Source organism: Anabrus simplex, chromosome 7, assembly GCF_040414725.1.
Source record: "Anabrus simplex isolate iqAnaSimp1 chromosome 7, ASM4041472v1, whole genome shotgun sequence".
Taxonomy (NCBI): domain Eukaryota; kingdom Metazoa; phylum Arthropoda; class Insecta; order Orthoptera; family Tettigoniidae; genus Anabrus; species Anabrus simplex.
The window spans coordinates 298,538,764-298,557,158 of NC_090271.1; positions in this window are offsets into that span (position 1 = coordinate 298,538,764).

Below are 18,395 nucleotides of genomic sequence, written 5' to 3' on the forward strand. Positions count from 1 at the left end.
AAAAGACTGGTGTCCATTTGCGAAAATCACAACCTGCAGGTCATGTCGACCCACTTTCGCCGTCTACCCAGAAAGCAAATGATTTGGCGTTCTCCCGTCCAAGCTCTCGGAGAGTTCCAAATTGATCATGTTGCAATCTCCAGGAGAAACAGCCCTGAGATTATGAATGTCAAGGTAAAGAAAGGCATCAATGTGGCCTCAGATCATTATATCTCTCTTACCAAATTCAAACCAATTCCCGCAAACACAAGGAAGACAACTAAAGAGATCACACGCTTCGACAATGATAAACTTCGGCAAAGGGTCGAGGAGTTCCAGGAGAAGGCTAGACCAAATGACTGTTACTTTAACAACGCCAAAAGTCTCCTTGTTGAGGCCGCCAAAGACGTTGCAGAAATCAAGAGAAGCAAAATGCATGCCTGGTGGAATAATACCTGCGAATCAGTCCTCCAAGAAAGACTCAATGTTTGGAAACAGTACTACTCTACGAAATCAGAAAATGATTGGGAAACCTACAAAATCCAACGTGCCCAAGCAGCTGGGGTGTTCAGAACTGAGAAACGTAAATACGAAAAATCTCTCATTGAAAAGATAGAACAAAACTTTAGGAAGAATGAAAGCAGAGAGTACTGCAGAGACTTCAAACGCAAACTCACTGGCTATAAACCAGCATCTCTATGCTTTGAGCGAAAGGAAGGCACACTGGCGACGTCAAATGAGGAAAATTGCAGCATTCTGGCAGATTATTTCAAGAATTTACTTAATTGCTCTAAACCGCAAAGCGCCATTGAGACCAAGGAACCCTTACTCAGGTACCAAGATTCCAGACCACCCGACAGAGATGAAATCCAGCGCCACATTGCCCATCTCAAAAATAATAAAGCGCCGGGGGAAGACTCAGTAGTAGCAGAACTGTGGAAATATGCCCCAGAGGAATCACTTGATATCTTGCAAAAGCAAATTGAAGAAATTTGGAACAAGGAGACCCTACCCGAAGATTGAAAAATAGCTTTGATCCATCCATTACACAAAAAAGGCAGCATGAAGAACATCAACAACTACAGAGTAATATCTTTGCTACCCGTGACTTACAAAATTCTATCACTTGCCATCCTGGAGCGTTTGAAAGCATAAGTCGAACATCAAATAGGTGAATACCAAGGAGGGTTCAGAAAAGGTCGCTCAACAGCTGAACAGATTCAAAATCTCAAAACGATCATCAGATATTGTACACTAAGGTCCAAGCAGTATGTGTCTGTCTTTGTGGACTTTAAGAACGCGTATGACTCCATTGACCGGGAAGTCCTGATAAACATCTTAAATGAATTTGGAGTTGATTTGAAACTGCTGGCATTAATTAGAGCCACCCTGACCGATACAAAATCCAAGGTGAAGTTCCACTGATGTCTCTCGCATTCCTTTGACATCAAAACAGGAGTCCGACAAGGTGATGGGCTATCCCCGATACTCTTCAACTGTGTTCTTGAAACGATCATCAGAATCTGGCGGGTGAGATTACAGGAAACCAACTACAGTCCATTGAGAATCAAATCCAAGGGGATCGCAACAGACTGCTTAGCATTTGCCGATGATATTGCTGTTCTCTCAAACGACATAGAAACCGCTAGAGCTCAAGTTGAAATTTTAAAGGAAATTGCCGAACAAACTGGTTTGCAGATATCGTTTGAGACAACAGAGGTAATGACTAACATCAAAGAGGCTCCACCAAATCTCCATACAAAATACGGGGACATCACCCGAGTAGACTAATTCAAATACCTGGGTGAGATCATCATGAAAAATGGACTGGACAAAGAAGCACTTCAGGAGCGAGTACGCAAACTGGAAATAGCCTACCAAACATCCCGCACAATCTACAATAAAAAATGCCTTTCCCAGAACACCAAGATACGTCACTATGAAACAGTTCTGAAGCCAGTAGTTCTATATGCAGCCGAAACCCTGTCTCTAAATGCCAACAAAGGACTCCTTGAAGAACTGGAGAAAAGAGAACGCAAAATTGTGAGAGGAATCTTGGGATCAAAGTACAGAAATGGAATCCATCAAAAGAGACCCAACAAGGAAGTCTACAGCAAAATAGAGAAAATTGCCGACACAATCAGGAAAAGACGGGCACGATTTTATGGTCATCTGAAAAGAATGGACGGAAGAAAGTTAACTAAAGAAATCTTTCACTTTTTTTTCAAACCCCAAAACCACAATTCCCTGGTTTAGAAATACCAAAGAAGACCTGCAAATGCTACATATCTCAGCTGAAGACGCCCTCAATAGAGATCTCTTCCGCAAGAAAATATTGACGAACGGGCTAAACCGAGACGAGCAACCGAAGAGAAGACACGGTGCCCCTTGGACAGAGGAGCGTAAGCAGGCCCACTCACAAAGAATGAGGGAAATTTGGGCTCTAAAGAAGGCCATGTTCAGTGTCAAATGCAACAAGACTTAACCTGGTCATTGATGGCCCCAGTGAAGTATATATATATATAATAATAATAATCGTATGGCCTCAAATATAGTTTTCTCAAATTCCTGGTTAACGACTGACGACTCAAACGTTAAGTGGTACAACCCCCCGATAGTAACCAAATTTATGACTGTCTAAAGTCGTCTCTGTTGTAACCAATAGCAGATGGCTCTTGACCAATAGCATTCTTGCTTTGTCAGTGACAGTCCACGTGGAGTACTTCAAAAGTGTGCCGGTCCTGAAACCCACTCACTTGTCAGGTTTCCAGTGTTGCACAGCTGCACACAGTTCTGTCCAATCTCGCTGCCCATTCTCAGAGGCTAAGTAGTTAAACAGAAAGTTGACAATGCTGTGTCTCGAGTTGGGGATATCCTGTCACTCCGCGGTCAAGGAATGTAAACACACCCGGACAGCTAAGCTTCAAAGGAGTGCTGGTCATTAACGAGGAAATTGCAAGAACTATACGGGGTGCAGGCATTTTAATTTGTCGCCAATTCGCCGTCAGCTCCTCAATTTCGACGTTCCAGTTTAGTCCAAGCCTCATGGATAGCAGATTAAACCGAATCTCTTCTGGGCGTCCACGGCTAACTTTTAATTAATTCTGTCGGGTAAACATCAAATGTATCACCAGAGAACATTCACTTGACGACATCGTACGACATGGATTGTCGAACGGACTTTTGACCGCTCTTCAAAAATACGACTTCCTCTCCAGGGTTTGAACCAGCTGTATTTGGATCCGGAGGTCGACACTCTAATACTGATCAACAGAGAAAGCTACTATTATAGACAGAATAATACTATATATACAGTAGTATGGTATCCATGGGCTGTTTATTTATGTGTTCAATATTTAAATATATATGCTAAATAAATTCAGAAAATGCTATAACCAAACCCAAACTCCATGAGGCAATAGCCCCGAATGACCTCGGCTAGCAAGCACCCACTGTTCAGGCCGAAGGCCTGCAGGTTATGAGGTGTCGCGTGGTCAGCACGGCGAGTCTTCTCGGCCGTTATTCTCGCCGTAAGATAGCTTGTCAATTGTAATAATGCAGGTTGAGTGGACTTCGAACCAGCCCTTAGAATTGGATAAATATCCCTAATCTCGCCAGGAATCGAACCCAGCGCCACCAGATAAGCGGCTGGCACACTATCCCGAAAAATGGGGGTCGGCTCCATAAAATGCTATAAGTAAAATGTAATTAGGAATCTTATTCAAACTGCAGGTCATTTAATTCAAGTTCGGTACATTTACAATTCGATATTTCTAAGTTCTTTCTGCATAACTTTCGGAGGAAGAGAAACATCAGTTTTGAACGTTCCATCTGCCCTTAAAATCTATTCCAGGGATTCCTAAGATGACAAAGCGGATACTATGTATTGTATTTAATTTGTTCACATGTTTGCATCACCGTTGCTGTGATTATGACAGAGTAGAAATTTCTGTGAAATGTACAGTGCTCTCAAATGATATTAAAGGCATGACCAGCCTCTATTGATGCTTTGAAGTGTATCACTCACTATGCTAGTGGACCTGTAAAGGCATTTTCTATCCGAGTGAGAAGGGTTATGACTCACTACCTCAATCCCCACTCACCTCGAATTCTTCATTATTCGAATATTTCCAGTAATGAGCTTAGTTTGATAACTCAGCAAACACACAAACAAACATATAATACATCCACTCTCTCTCCTATATACCCACAATTCAAGTAGAGTTTATAAATAGCCTCTCTGAAGCATAATTCCTCAGTGCACCATTGCTGCGGTCCTCTAAGTTAAAATCGCATTCAGCGTTCCCTTTGATTCTGCTGATGGCGACGTGGCAGTGGGCAAATAGCAAGTGAGATGTCTCTCTGCTTAATTTGTGGTTCAACTATCCAGCTTTTAGCCCCTTCGATCTAAACAAAGCTATCGTTCCCAGTTCAATTAAACACGAGTACTGTCATTCCTCAGAATGTCAGTCAGCTTTTTCTGGAGGCTGAAAGGAGATTCCAATTTCCACTGCGAGACAAAACGAGCATGCTTCCTTTGAAGATCCAAACTGCACCTTTGTCGACTGACATCATTCCTCTTGATAAAAACCCTGTGTGGTGCGCCACTACGGTATTTCAGTATTGGTAGTCTAAAACTTTGTGACAATGCAACATCTATACATTTATTTTGTAAAAATTAAACGGAGAATTAGAGTAGGTGAAGCTTTATCTGACCTTGTAATAATTAAGAGGGGAATTCCTCAAGGCAGTATTATCGGACCTTTATCTTTTCTTATATATATATAAATGATATGAGTAAAGGAGTGGTCAGAGGTAAGGCTTTTTCGGATGATGTTATTCTGTATAGAGTAATAAATAATTTACAAGATTGTGAGCAACTGCAACGTGACATCGATAATGTTGTGAGATGGACAGCAGGCAATGGTATGTTGATAAACGGGTGTTAAAAGTCAGGTTGTGAGTTTCACAAATAGAAAAAGTCCTCTCAGTTTTAATTACTGCGTTGATGAGGTGAAAGTTCCTGTTGGGGATCATTGTAAGCATCTAGGTGTTAATATAAGGAAAGACCTTCATTGGGGTAAACACATAAATGGGATTGTAAATAAAGGGTATAGATCTCTGCACATGGTTATGAGGGTGTTTAGGGGTTGTAGTAAGGATGTAAAGGAGAGGGCATGTAAGTCTCTAGTAAGACCCCAACTAGAGTATGGTTGCAGTGTATGGGACCCTCACCAGGATTACCTGATTCAAGAGTTGGAAAAAAATCCAAACAAAAGCAGCTCGATTTGTTCTGGGCGATTTCCGACAAAAGAGTAGCGTTACAAAAATGTTGCAAAGTTTGGGTTGGGAAGAATTGAGAGAAAGAAGAAGAGCTGCTCGACTAAGTGGTATGTTCCGAGCTGTCAGCGAAGAGATGGCGTGGAATGACATTAGTAGACGAATAAGTTTGAGTGGCGTTCGTAAAAGTAGGAAAGATCACAATATGAAGATAATGTTGGAATTCAAGAGGACAAACTGGGGCAAATATTCATTTATAGGAAGGGGAGTTAGGGATTGGAATAACTTACCAAGGGAGACGTTTAATAAATTTCCAATTTCTTTGAAATCATTCAGGAAAAGGCTGGGAAAACAACACATAGGAAATCTGCCACCTAAATGCAGATCAGTATTGATTGATAACCTCTTGTATGAAATTATATTTGAAATGTAAATACACGATATCTCAGGAGGAATGATCAATATTCAGTGATATGAGGGGAAAGATTATCTGAAGCAAAAATCTTCATATGGACATACACCCTATTCCGAATGGTTTCTAAGATACGTTGGTTTCTAGGCTAGTTGAGCGCACGTACATATCTTACCCACCCAACCTCTTTGACGTTTTATTCCAGCCCAGACTGCCTCGTTGCTTTCAACCTATTTGCTCGGGATTTCTTTCTGCCATTAAACTAGCCCGTCGAACTCGCAGTTGTCCATGCTGTGCTGTGAGCGAAGTAGTGCGAGGGATTGAGAGTGTATCATAGAAAAGCATCGGTTAACTGTGTTTGTACACACGCTATACACTAATGAGGAATACAGTATGCAGATATGGTGTATATTTACGGCTTCTGCGATGGTAGTACTCCTGCTGCTGTCCAGAAATACCTTTCCCAAACGTCAACTTCCTGATCGTAGAATGTTTACCAGAGTTATCAGCACATTGCCATTCTCAATAGGGCATTTTTGCTTCAAATGATCGCCCCTGTCACATCCTTAAATACTGACCTTTCCTCCTGAGACACCCTGGTACAGTACTAACGATTTAGTATTCAAAATGAACCCACAGGAGAACTGCCTTTAGTGCTGGTGGCGGTGATTTTTTTAAGTGAAACTGCAATCGAGCACCCATTATCTCTGATCACTATTCAAAGGAGATACATTCCCAACGGAGCTGGGAATGGGTCACCGTCGTAAGTTTTCGGGTACAATACATAGAAACAAAAGCAAACCCCATACCACTAGAGTGCCGACGGGTCTTGGCCTACCAAGCGGCTGCTGCTTAGCTCGAAGGCCTGCAGATTACGAGGTGAAACATGGTCATTGAGATGAATCGTCTCGGCAGATGTTCATGGCTTTCCAGACCGGGGTCATTGTCCAACCGTCAGATACCTCCTTAAATGTAATCGCAACGAGCTCGATAGCTGCAGACGCTTAAGTGCGGCCAGTATCCAGTATTCGGGAGATAATAGGTTTGAACCCCACTGTCGGCAGCCCTGAAAATGGTTTTCCGTGGTTTCCCATTTTCACACCAGGCAAATGCTGGGGCTGTACCTTAATTAAGGCCACGGTCGCTTCCTTCCCAATCCTAGCCCTTCCTTGTCCTATCGTCGCCATAAGACCTATCTGTGTCGGTGGGACGTAAAGCAACTAGCAAAAAATATGTAATCGCGTAAATGGAGTGGACCTCAAACGAACCCTTAGGTAAAAAAAAAATCCATGACCTCAACGAGAATCGAACCCAGGACCTCCGGAAGAGAGGTGGGCACGCTATCCCTATATCCGGGACCGGCACGTAAAATACATACCACGTGATCTATATCGTCAAAACGAAAAGCTTACCCTAATCAATATTGGTCTAAAATGTTACTGTTCATATTTTTATCCTTAAATCTAGACAGACATATACAACTTCAAAACCATGAATTCGACCACTGGGGTAGTAAATGTGCTCAACTGAGGATACAACAGGGAAAAACTCTTTCATGGCGCTCGATTTCCGTACATTTTGGACACCCCAGGTACGCCTTTTGAATATTTTTTTAAATTTTTTTGCTATTTGCTTTACGTCGCACCGACACAGATAAGTCTTATGGCGACGATGGGAGAGGAAAGGCCTAGAAATTGGAAGGAAGCGGCCGTGGCCTTAATTATGGTACAGCCCCAGCATTTGCCTGGTGTGAAAATGGCAAACCACGGAAAACCATCTTCAGGGCTGCCGACAGTGGGGCTCGAACCCACTATCTCCCGATTATTGGATACTGGCCGCACTGAAGTGACTGCAGCTATCGAGCTCGGTCTTTTGAAAATCAATGTTATTAATTGGAATTTTTAGAAGGCGCTTTATTCCCCTAAATGAGTTTTCAATCATTCTGAAGCCTCCAATTGTCCATGAGGGCATATAAGAGCAGTCAGTGGAGAGATGAAATGGCGTATGGCTTTTAGTGCTGGGATATCCCAGGACGGGTTCGGCTGGCCAGGTGTAGGCGTTTTGATTTGACTCCCGTAGGCGACCTGCGCGTCGTGATAAGGATGCAATGATTTTGAAGACAACACATACACCCAGCCCCCGTGCCAGGGAAATCAACCAATGATGGTTATAATTCCCGATCCTGCCGGGAATCGAACCCGGGACCCCTGTAACCGAAGGCCAGCACGCTAACCATTTAGCCATGGAGCCGGACAGTGGAGAGATGACGTGGAATGATACTGGTAGAAGAATGTGTTTGAATGGTGCTTTAAAAGTAGGGAATATCACAATATGAAGATGAAGTTGCGATTCAAGAGGAAAAATTGGGGCAAGTATTCGTTTATAGGAAGGGGAGTTAGGGATTGGAATAACTTTCCGAGGGAGATGTTCAAGAAATTTCCAAATGATATTTAATTATTTCAGAAAAGACAAGGGAAACAACAGATAGGGAATCTGTCACCTGGGCGACTGCCCTAAAAGCAGATCAGTGGTGATTGATTGATTGATTGATTGATTGATTGATTGATTGATTGATTGATTGATTGATTGATTGATTGATTGATTGATTGATTGATTGATTGATTGATTGATTGATTGATTGATTGATTGATTGATTGATTGATTGATTGATTGATTGATTGATTGATTGATTGATATGTCGCAATGATTTGAGGAAAAAGTAAATATTTCACACCACGATCTTCTCAAGTGTTCTTCATTTGGTTCTGTTCCTGCCATATACCTATAAAACTCTCAGGCACGAATAAAATGGCACCTCACACGACGCGAGGTAAACTACTGTAAGGGTTAGACGCGCGGCACGGCCATTTTAGTAGTCAAGATGGCAGCACTATTGCTTAATCCGATGGCGTCATTCCTGGGCCAGACTCTGGATGATAGGTACAGTGCTCCTTCGTTAAAAGGAGATAGTGAACACTCTCCGTCGTATAAGCTGTCTAGAAATTATTTCAATTTTAAAACACTCAACGGGCCATGTACGTTTCAAAAGATATGGACGTACTCTAAGTCAGAAGGAAGGAGTTCGATCCTGCGAATATTAAAGGTACTAAAAAATCAAGGTTGTCACTATTGTAACAGGTTTTGGTGGTTTCGTAGACTGACTTATTAGAAACTGACCACATTGTATTCACAACGATATCGGACCTCCAACTGAGCGCGCGTGTCACCACAGCGCCATCTAATGAGAGAGTATGCGTGCGACGTCACATATTCAGCACATTTTTTGCCTCACTTTGAAGCACAATTTCAGGAAAACTACCTTTCAGGTTTTAATTTTTTTCGACAGATAGCCTCCCCTTTTATCTGTCAATTGAGACACGAAACATAATCATACGTTAAATACTTGCGGGGATATTCGCGTTCTACCCAAACAATAAAAGCGTATTAAATATTTTCTTTCCGCATGTACTCGCTGCAGAGGAACGTAAGTCTACGTTAAAATGAATTCTAAGAATCATTAACATTATGAAAATAAATGACTCCCTAAACGTCGCACAATAGTTCAAATCACTCAAATATCTGGTCAAAATGAAGAAAAAAATGCTCGTCCTACTTTAGTTGGAAGACATATTGTCTAAATGTCATCGGTGGACATTACTCCACTGTGACACGGAAATTCCGACCATATCTCCCAAGGTTGAGTTATTCAGTTCTTCCGGGTTGAACCATGTTTATATATATATTACTGCAACCTTACCAATTAGAAAACAAAACATCCAATTGAAAATCACAAACATCAAGAAGAAAACAAGCACAATACTTACCGAAATGCAGTAGCATAAAATATGAAGCGTGGAAGGCAAAGCGAGAATTAAAAAGGCCAGGATCTTACATAACTTTGAGAGGTTGCCAGGTAAATATTGCTAGCTACTAAATGACACACCAGATAAATTTGAAATGAAGAAAATTTACTAAGCAAATGTAATTTGAAAATGGTATAAAATAAGAACAATAATAAAAAATATATAATCCTTTTTCTAAAAATTTAAAAATGCAATCAAACTAGATGAGGAAAACAGTATTTTAAAATAAAGTTGAAATTAAGGAGAAATAAAGCTCACATTAACATAGGCTTCCGCCGAAATTAAGGTTTGAAAATTCATTAATAACTCATTACCTTACATACAGAAAATAATATAATTTTAAAATTGGTTGCAACCGATATGCGGGCCCCGCGATGTAAAATCACTTTAAAACTGAAATTTGCTACACTACTAAAATACTAAGTTACAAGACGCACACAAGGACACACGGAAAAGAAGAAAATTTAGTGGCTCCAACCGCGAATAAACATTACACAAAAGAAACGAGCAAGATGAAAACACAATAAAATAATAGTGCACAGCAATCCCAACAAAATGAAGTATATTAAAGGAAATTTACAATTAACGGTGCACTCAAAAAAATAATAAAGAACACTGAAGCACCCAACATGAGCTACCCGTTACCGACGCGAAGCCAAGATCCCATAATAATCATCAAAGCCACCCAAAATATTAACGTATCATCAGATTAGATAAGAAGGGGTGACATGACGTAATAAAGACAAAAGCAAGGAACCCAAACAATGGGAGAAAAGATAATAAGACAACGAAAGAAAACTCCCATTATTAAACTTAATTTCGACCAGCAAATTTCAATTTTAAGATTGTAAGTTATTAAAATAATAATATTAATAATAATTATTATTACTTATCCAAGAGGTGATAATACCAGTTTACATTAGCCTTACTTAATGAATTCATCAGCGATTTACATACTTTAGAACAGAGGGGGCCGTGGAATGCGCTACGATGCAAATATGAGGTATCATTAATTAAGGCCGGTAACAATGCGATAATCATTACGTACAGATAACCAGCCACGAAGGCAATAGGACAAAATCAGACAGCAATTACAACCAACCAGGAAAGAAAAAAAATAAGGGAGAAAACACGCACCGAAATAAATTACCAAAAAATAATAATAATAATAATAATAATAATAATAATAATAATAATCGTCGTCATAATGAACATCAAGAAACACAGTTGGCAATAATGGACCACGACAAAACGTAAGACAAAATCATTTACACAAAATATCACCTCATAGATGCATAACTAGCGATCCCGAGCTCCCTACATTACATTAAATTTTCTTTTTCCAACCCGTTCGGTTCAAACAGATATCAAATTTTGCTTACAAGGTTGCACTATACCAAAATTGTCGTTTATAATGTTGCTCATGTCCACGATGCAATTACTCACACTGGTGCCTGAACGAATGGGATCCCTTCAATAAATTATAATTTTCAGTACTTACTTGGAGTAAAGATATCCAAACTTACAAGACACTTGAAACTTTTCATACCGATAACGGTTACACACTGCACCAAGTTTACATGTTACATTAGGAAAATATTAAGGTTGGAGCACACTGAATAACTTCAAAAAAAAAAAAAAAACACAGGGCCTAGCCCTCACATTACACTTTAACCCCCGGAGTCAAGCTCCATTATAATAGCTTTCCCTTTTCGCCAAGCCGTCTGCTTGGGAGCTTCATACAACACAGCCATCTTGGAGAGTAACGGGGAGCTGACTGCTGCAGACTACTGAGCTCACACCGAGCTAGCGATAGGTCAGTCCCATAATTCTATGCGTGCACCGCGAAAATGCGCAGAAGTTACAAATGATAATTCGGCGCATTACAGAGTCCAGTCAAATGCCTGACAATAATGGATAGATAACTTGAATTAAATTGGTCTGGTAACTTCCACAGTTAGGAAACAGTTCCAACAATGGCCGATAATACAGATAACGGCTGGATACACAAGTCGACATGACAGATGAATAAATAAATACACTTAGATGCTTTGATGTAATAATTCAGTTATGTCCTGTAAATATTAGTTCCCATTTTCACATTACAGTTCTCCCCTCCCGAAGCCAGAACACCGGGGAGGCGCAAGTCCAAAACAATGGATAGCATGCCAATGGTATAATTTCAATGTCCAAACAAATCTTCATACGTTGGATACAGGAAGAGAGACACCAAATTTTTTTCCAGGTTCAAATAACAAGGAATGGTCTTACTTGGTTGCAGGAATGTTGACCTTCACACAATACTAGCAGATTACATGTTGAGTGTGAACAGAATGGGATGCAACGGGGCCAGCGTCTCATCACGCACCACACAAGTTGACAGTACATTATTCAGCACATTGATCACACCAGTACCGAGCGCAGTAGGGAACCACAGATATCACACACATTAGATCTCCGATCAGCAGATGCATGGGTGCTCGCGCGCGCAAATAACTGGAACACCACACACAGGAGCAGAAAGAGAGGGTCCAAGTGTACATAGCAGACCATAATAAACGGAAATGATTCAACCACTAATGTTAGGGACCACAAAATTTTTCCAACTAGGTTTCCAGGACACCTTAGCAATATTTCATTATGTTTCGAGGAGTTACACAAGTTCCACATGTCCAAATTTACTAGAGATAACAGTTCAAATTTTGCACCCGAGTTAAACATATAAGTAACACCGTTAACGTCATTATACCAGACCACATATTTTGTATCGGCATTTGAGGAATCACCAAAATAACGAGGTTATTTTACATTCTTTTGTTGACTAGTAAGCAAACATACACAAGTTTTTTTTTTGAATTACCAATTTATGAGTTCTAGTATTACCCATCCAACCTTTGAATAAGACTTACATATTAAGAAAAGGGAGAAAATAACTGAAATATCCCAAGACTTCAATATACTAATATCGAGACTAATCACAAGAGATCAGAAATGTAATTTAGAATATTTAAGGTGGTTCATGGAATCCAGTGGCAAGTTACAGCGGTTTTAGTCCCAGCAAGTTAAGTAAAATTCAATAGACTCAACAATTTGATAGGTCGAAGACCATTATAGATTATACATTCTTTTACATGAAATACTAGCATACTTCCACACATCACATAATTCCACAAGACAGTACAGATACCAGAAAGATCCTTACGACCAAAAACAGGAAAGATAAATGACCAGGGGGGGCAGGGAGGTAACAGAGCAAAAAGATATTACTAAATGGAGGCAGCAGAGCACATACTGACAAACCATGTACAGAAAACAGGTAGCCCAGAACATGAAGATTAGGAAAACAGGAGACGCAGAGGCAGAAACTTTCACAATAAACACAACCATCCGCAACCATAACGTAGCAATCACATGGATAATCGACCAAGACTAAGGAGCAAGCAATGGCAATAACTGGAGACTTAACCGGTATAATCATAGATGGTGGGGTGTACACAATGTGTGTCCGCAAGAGATCACCATGCAACCATTACCGAGGCCAACAACCACATGACAGCCAACAATTACAGTCAGGACGATAGAGAACAACTGAGAAAAACATGGAAAAGATATTACATCCACCAGAACCAGCTCAACGCAGCGTAACAAGGGCCAAAATTCAGGGAAAGTTACCTCTCCATATAAATAATCTTTGAATATACTGAGCACAGGTGTATTATCACAACCATCAAGTGTTCAGAAGAACCTCTGGATAACCCAGGACTAATAATATGGTGGCAAAACAACAGTCCACCCTGTGTGATTAGGCCAATCACCACAGACACCCTACCAGCCAGTCGGAATACACGGGATATAATAAAATATAAACGATGAAGAAGTGATAGGTTACACGATGACAAGGCGCATAAGTTGATGGAGAAGAACGTTCAGTCAATCAGTTGGGTCCCATACCCCAACGACGGACAAGGAATTTTAGCGACAGTACCGGATTTCCCCCAAATGATCCCATACTCACTGGAATAGAACCCAGAACAGTCAGATGACAACCAGGCAACAATATAGTGTTGCAAAAACATGCAGGGTAGAGCCAGAAGCGACAGAGTTACAAGGGGTTACCTTACTAAACCAGATGAGGAACTACGGAAGGCACGAACAAAGGAATACCTTATGTAAATAAGATAAAACGGAAGACGTTACACAGTGACGGGCACCAGGTACAAGGAAAATTTCTCGTACACAAATTTTTCACAATAACAGCAGATCACATACAGCATCTGATCCACGGATACAAATCAAAAGCGACATAAGCTCTCATACCACTAGACATCAAATGAAGACATGATCAGGACAGTGTACATTCACACAATGACAAGATTTACCAATTACACTCCCATAACCCACAGAAAATGAACAGGAAGGAAGATTTACTACAGAAGGTTAATTTCAGAACAGATTCCGCCATAATTAGATAAAGAACGCCACCAGTAACAACACAACAATTGCGAAACTCACAACCAAAATCCCAACATGAAGACACAGTAAAAACGAAGGGTCGTTTAAGCGATAAGCTGCTGCACTCCACACCAGAACTCAGAAATGAATCCACACAACTGCCATGAAGTACCAGTAACAACACATGGGTATAACGACAACAGAAAAGGGCAACCAAGAATCAACACATGGAGCAACCAACCAGGACTAGCAATGAAAAATCAGGAAGAATGAAAATTCACTCAAGCACACGGCCAAAACTGAAATCATTAACCAGCACCAGAAGATCACACACATGCGTGACACTAGTCACACTTAGAGCAGCAGAGAATGAAACCCAGAGCGAGAGTTTAGTACACAGTCACCTGACAGGAAATATGCAAGGGGAAGAAGCTAATACAGAATGATTACAATTAACCAGGTCAAATAAACCACAGATTCACAAAGAAATTAAGACCACGCCTCATTACAACAAGACCACATGAGTGAAGTACATGCACATAGCAGGAGAAGGTGAATAAAAGGTGATGAGTAGTTCCAAAAGGACTAAGACATGAATAACATCAGGTACCGAAATTAATCACTCCACAACAGAACTGACAGAGCTACCTGACATGGACACATCAAATTAAAAGATAATACCATCTCAGATGAACCATACAGACGTAGCCTATCACCGTTCAATCAGGAAAGGCTTTTCAGAGTATATGACAATAGGAAGACTGCCCAAGGTTACACAAATAGCATTAAACACAACAGTTCCAAGTGAGATTCCCATCAATACACCATAATCACATGACATAATCATCCACGAGTTCAATACAGACCTACAACAACACCATATCAAGAACGGGAACATGCACAAGACCACACAAGGTAAAATAGGAAGAAATCCCACAGCACATGACCCAGATATGAACCAATATAGGCCTACATAAGCAAGAATCACCAACACATGAGAACTCACCACATTAAATAAACTCAGAATAATAACACATGACACATAGTAACCTGGACAAGGCAGAACAGTAAAAATAAAAGTGGAAGGAGAGAGTCACCATGGGTCAAGATTGTAAATCAATTTTACATGTTCAGGCCAAACAGCGAGGTGGGTACACAGTCACTGCAAGAGAAAATTTTATTACAATACAATTTCATATCACACACTCTGGACCATGTATGAAACTGGAATAAAAACATCACTTAGAATTTAAATCAGGCTCACAACAACAGTTCCAAAACCCAACACAAATTAATCCAAGTAAATCCCACCAAGGACAGGCACAGCAATTCCAGCAAGACCTATAGTATACCAAGAAGCTGCAGATAACAAGGTCAAAGAACATCACATCATTAAGGTAAAATGTGGAAGAAACTTTCAATTATTAAATCAGAAAGCAGATTAAGTAAATATTTCAAATTAATTATTAATAAAGGTGAGAATGGTCTTCAACTTACCCCTACATGGCAGGTACAGTATGAGCAGACCCAAAACCAACAGGATTCCATTACCACGGAACATGGTAAATAAAACAAGCAGCAAGTGCACAGATACAGAGCCACGCCATACTCCAAGGCCAAGAAGGCAGCGACAAGCAAGTCTCGATCAAACATGAAACATACATAGGAAGGAATTATTTTGGTCCATCTCAGTTTTACAATTTTTTTGTTTAAAAGGTTGGTCACTTTTAGCAGCCAGCAATACTGACCCGGGCAACTTATAGGGTTGTTAGAACAACAACAACAACAACCACAGCGAATGCTACCACTCACTACTGCAACCTTACCAATTAGAAAACAAAACATCCAATTGAAGATCACAAACATCAAGAAGAAAACAAGCACAATACTTACCGAAATGCAGTAGCATAAAATATGAAGCGTGGAAGGCAAAGCGAGAATTAAAAAGGCCAGGATCTTACATAACTTTGAGAAGTTGCCAGGTAAATATTGCTAGCTACTAAATGACACACCAGATAAATTTGAAATGAAGAAAATTTACTAAGCAAATGTAATTTGAAAATGGTATAAAATAAGAACAATAATAAAAAAATATATAATTCTTTTTCTAAAAATTTAAAAATGCAATCAAACTAGATGAGGAAAACAGTATTTTAAAATAAAGTTGAAATTAAGGAGAAATGAAGCTCACATTAACATAGGCTTCCGCCGAAATTAAGGTTTGAAAATTCATTAATAACTCATTACCTTACATACAGAAAATAATATAATTTAAAAATTGGTTGCAACCGATATGCGGGCCCCGCGATGTAAAATCACTTTAAAACTGAAATTTGCTACACTACTAAAATACTAAGTTACAAGACGCACACAAGGACACACGGAAAAGAAGAAAATTTAGTGGCCCCAACCGCGAATAAACATTACACAAAAGAAACGAGCAAGATGAAAACACAATAAAATAACAGAGCACAGCAATCCCAACAAAATGAAGTATATTAAAGGAAATTTACAATTAACGGTGCACTCAAAAAAATAATAAAGAACACTGAAGCACCCAACAAGAGCTACCCGTTACCGACGCGAAGCCAAGATCCCATAATAATCATCAAAGCCACCCAAAATATTAACGTATCATCAGATTAGATAAGAAGGGGTGACATGACGTAATAAAGACAAAAGCAAGGAACCCAAACAATGGGAGAAAAGATAATAAGACAACGAAAGAAAACTCCCATTATTAAACTTAATTTCGACCAGCAAATTTCAATTTTAAGATTGTAAGTTATTAAAATAATAATATTAATAATAATTATTATTACTTATCCAAGAGGTGATAATACCAGTTTACATTAGCCTTACTTAATGAATTCATCAGCGATTTACATACTTTAGAACAGAGGGGGCCGTGGAATGCGCTACGATGCAAATATGAGGTATCATTAATTAAGGCCGGTAACAATGCGATAATCATTACGTACAGATAACCAGCCACGAAGGCAATAGGACAAAATCAGACAGCAATTACAACCAACCAGGAAAGAAAAAAAAATAAGGGAGAAAACACGCACCGAAATAAATTACCAAAAAATAATAATAATAATAATAATAATAATAATCGTCGTCATAATGAACATCAAGAAACACAGTTGGCAATAATGGACCACGACAAAACGTAAGACAAAATCATTTACACAAAATATCACCTCATAGATGCATAACTAGCGATCCCGAGCTCCCTACATTACATTAAATTTTCTTTTTCCAACCCGTTCGGTTCAAACAGATATCAAATTTTGCTTACAAGGTTGCACTATACCAAGATTGTCGTTTATAATGTTGCTCATGTCCACGATGAAATTACTCACACTGGTGCCTGAACGAATGGGATCCCTTCAATAAATTATAATTTTCAGTACTTACTTGGAGTAAAGATATCCAAACTTACAAGACACTTGAAACTTTTCATACCGATAACGGTTACACACTGCACCAAGTTTACATGTTACATTAGGAAAATATTAAGGTTGGAGCACACTGAATAACTTCAAAAAAAAAAAAAACAACACAGGGCCTAGCCCTCACATTACACTTTAACCCCCGGAGTCAAGCTCCATTATAATAGCTTTCCCTTTTCGCCAAGCCGTCTGCTTGGGAGCTTCATACAACACAGCCATCTTGGAGAGTAACGGGGAGCTGACTGCTGCAGACTACTGAGCTCACACCGAGCTAGCGATAGGTCAGTCCCATAATTCAATGCGTGCACCGCGAAAATGCGCAGAAGTTACAAATGATAATTCGGCGCATTACAGAGTCCAGTCAAATGCCTGACAATAATGGATAGATAACTTGAATTAAATTGGTCTGGTAACTTCCACAGTTAGGAAACAGTTCCAACAATGGCCGATAATACAGATAACGGCTGGATACACAAGTCGACATGACAGATGAATAAATAAATACACTTAGATGCTTTGATGTAATAATTCAGTTATGTCCTGTAAATATTAGTTCCCATTTTCACATTACATATATATATACATTCCATGCAGTTTGCCGATTCTTCGAATACAATGCAGTGTTGTTTGTCAACGTGACTGAAATACCCCTGCTCGATCTTTTGTAACCAGTCTTCCAGGCAGATCAATCAACTGCTAGAGTGGTTATTGCGTTTCCCTCTCTCCGGCTGATGTAAATCCCGCGGGGCCTCCTGAAAACTTTGGAACGTGCGTGTCACTTGCAAGGTAGCTGGGATTTGCCAGTGATCTTACGTACTTTTAGGGTTCGTCCTGTTTGTTCATGTAGTGACTGCATATTATAATCTATGTATAATAGGCATCCAAGAATTGCTGATTTTCTTTCCTTTCTCTACATTCGCAACATTGTTCGGGTGTTTCTTAATTTTGATA